Source organism: Triticum aestivum, chromosome 1A (genome assembly GCF_018294505.1).
Source record: "Triticum aestivum cultivar Chinese Spring chromosome 1A, IWGSC CS RefSeq v2.1, whole genome shotgun sequence".
In the NCBI taxonomy this organism is placed as follows: Eukaryota; Viridiplantae; Streptophyta; class Magnoliopsida; order Poales; family Poaceae; genus Triticum; species Triticum aestivum.
Genome location: NC_057794.1, coordinates 535345379 through 535348890, shown reverse-complemented (window position 1 = coordinate 535348890; position 3512 = coordinate 535345379).

Below are 3512 nucleotides of genomic sequence, written 5' to 3'. Positions count from 1 at the left end.
AGCAAGTTCACCGGCGAATCCAAGCCAGACACTTGGCTTGAGGATTACCGAGTGGCTGTGCAGATTGGTGGTGGCAATGATGATGTAGCCATGAAGCACCTCTCCTTGATGTTGGAGAGCTCTGCCAAAGCATGGTTGAATCAATTGGCTCCTGGCAGCATATACAGTTGGGAAGAACTTGCTCGAGTGTTTGTTAGGACCTTTTGAAGGCACTTGCAAAAGGCCGACAGGGTTGACAGAATTGCAGTGTTGTGTCCAGAAACCGAATGAAACTTTGAGGGACTATATCCAGAGATGGATCACGTTGCACCATATAGTGGAGAATGTGTCAGATCACCAAGCAATTTGTGCCTTCAAGGAAGGCATTAAGTATCAGGAATTGAACCTGAAATTCGGTCGGATAGGAGATATGACTCTGACTCGGATGATGGAGATCGCCAACAAATATGCCAATGGTGAAGAGGAAGACCGACTCCGGAGTGGCAAACACAAAACAGTTGCCCAAGAAACCGGAGGAGGGAATTCCAGTTGGAAACAGAAGCGAAAAGCTAAACCAGCTGCTCCTGATGAAGCTTTAGCTGTTGCCCAAGGAAAGTTCAAGGGAAAACCCAAAGGGTCCTGGAATCCCAAGAAAGTTAAGAATAAAGATGGGAATGATGTGTTGGATTTACCGTGCCATATTCATACCAAGAAAGATGAAGAGGGGAACATCATTTACCCTAAACACACCACTCGACAGTGTTGTTTCCTGATTGAGCAGTTCCGAGAGAAACAACCCCAGGAAAAGGAAAAGAAGTCGGACGGAGGTGAGGATAGGGAAGAAGATGATGACGGCTTTCCCAATGTCAAACTACGCTGATGATTTTTGCTGATGTTGAAAGCAAAAGTCGATTGAAGGTTATTAACAGGGAGGTGAACATGGTTGCTCTGGCAACACCCAGTTATCTGAAGTGGTCCCAAACTGCCATCACATTCGACCAGTCAGACCACCCAGCACATATAGCCACCCTGGAAGGCAAGCACTGGTGGTCGACCCAGTAGTCGAAGGCACCTGACTGACTAAAGTGCTGATGGATGGTGGCATCGGCTTGAATATTCTTTATGCTGAAACCTTGGAGGGAATGGGTATTCCGATGTCCAAGCTGAGTGAAAGCAACATGAGTTTCCATGGTGTTATACCTGGCAAGAAAGCTCAGTCACTCGGCCAGATCACACTTGATGTGGTTTTCGGTGATTCCAAGAATTACCGCAAGGAAAAGTTGATGTTTGAGGTAGTGGATTTCAAGAGTGCTTAGCATGCCATCCTGGGGAGACCCGCTTATGCACGTTTTATGGCTCTACCATGTTACGTGTATCTCAAATTGAAGATGTCTGGTCCCAAAGGAGTAATCACTGTCACTGGCAATCGACAGAAAGCAGAAGAGTGCTTCCAGAAGGGCTCAAAAATTGCCGATGCACAGATGGCAGTAGTGAAACTGGAAGAGTACCAGAAAAATACAGATCCGAGTGATTTACTGCGAGCCAAGAAGCCTACCTCAAAGTCCGCATTTCAGTCGTCAGGGGAAATGAAGCTGATTCATATCCACCCGACTGATCCCAATGCTGCTCCGACCCATATCTCGTCAACACTTGACAACAAATAGGAAGAAGCGCTCATCAAGTTCCTCCGTGAGAACTGGGACATCTTTGCATGGAAACCTTCTGACATGCCGGGTGTACCTAGGGGACTGGCTGAGCATCGTTTGTGAGTCGACCCAAAAGTAAAAGCAGTCAAGGACCATCTTCGACGGTCTGCCGTCCACAAGAGAAAAGCAATTGGCGAAGAAGTGGCTCGGCTCCTGGCAGCTGAGTTCATCCGAGAGATTTACCACTCCGAGTGGCTCACCAATGTTGTCATGGTCCCTAAGAAGGATGATTCACTTTGCATGTGCATTGACTTCAAGCATATCAATCGGGCCTGCCCGAAAGATCATTTTCCTCTCCCTCGCATCGACCAAATAGTCGACTCGACTGCGGGGTGTGAGCGTTTGTCCTTTTTGGACGCTTATTCCGGGTATCATCTGATCCATCTGTATGGACCCGATGAGATAAAAACAACTTTCATCACCCCATTTGGGTGCTTCTGTTATGTCACTATGCCATTCGGCTTGAAGAACACTGGAGCCACATTCATGCGGATGATTCAGAAGTGTTTACTCACTCAGATCAGTCGGAATGTGGAAGCATACATGGATGACATTGTGGTCAAGTCATGTAAAGGTTCCGACCTACTGGCTGACCTTGCTGAAACTTTTGCCAACCTCAGAAGGTGTGATATCAAGCTTAATCCATCAAAGTGCATGTTCAGAGTTCCAGGTGGAAAATTACTCCGTTTTCTCGTTTCCAAACGAGGGATCGACGCTAACCTAGAGAAAGTAGGTGCCATACTCCGGATGAAACGCCCTGTGCGTGTGCATGATGTCCAGAAGCTTACTGGTTGTTTGGCCGCTCTAAGTCGATTCATTTCTCGCCTCGGTGAAAAGGCACTGCCTCTTTACCGACTGATGAAGAAGTCAGATAAGTTCGAGTGGACTCCTGAAGATGATGCAGCATTTGCAGAGCTTAAAGCCCTGCTTTCCACCCAGCCGGTGCTTGTTGCCCCAATCAGCAAAGAGCCTTTACTGCTTTACATTGCAGCCACTGGACAAGTTGTCAGTACAATACTTACGGTCGAGCGGGAAGAAGAAGGAAAAGCTTACAAAGTTCAGCGCCCAATATATTATGTCTCTGAAGTTTTGACTCCATCAAAGCAAAGATATCCACATTATCAGAAGCTTGTTTATGGGATTTATATGACCACGAAGAAGGTTGCACACTACTTCTCCGACCACTCCATTACAGTCGTCAGCGACGCTCCATTATCAGAAATTCTGAACAACAGAGATGCAACTGGTCGAGTGGCAAAGTGGGCGATTGAACTCCTTCCCTTACATATCAAGTTCGAGGCAAAGAAAGCTATCAAGTCCCAAGCAATAGCAGATTTCCTTGCCGAGTGGATCGAACAGCAACTGCCGACTCAAGTTCACTCGGAGCACTGGACCATGTTCTTTGATGGTTCCAAGATGCTGAATGGTTCCGGTGCTGGGGTGGTACTGGTATCCCCCCGAGGAGACAAGCTCAGATATGTCCTTCAGATTCACTTTGATTCCTCCAATAATGAAGCAGAATATGAAGCGCTCTTGTATGGGTTGCATATGTCCATCTCACTCGGTGTCTGTCGCCTCATGGTCTATGGCGACTCAGATTTGGTAGTCAATCAAGTGATGAAGGAGTGGGACGTCAGAAGCCCAGCCATGACTGGCTACTGCAACACGGTGAGGAAGTTGGAAAATAAGTTTGAGGGGTTAGAGCTCCATCATATCCCCCGACTGAAAAATTAAGTAGTCGATGATCTGGCAAATATAGGCTCCAAGAGAGAAGCCATTCCCAGTAATGTGTTCCCGGAGCATATTCATGCACCCTCGGTTCAAGAA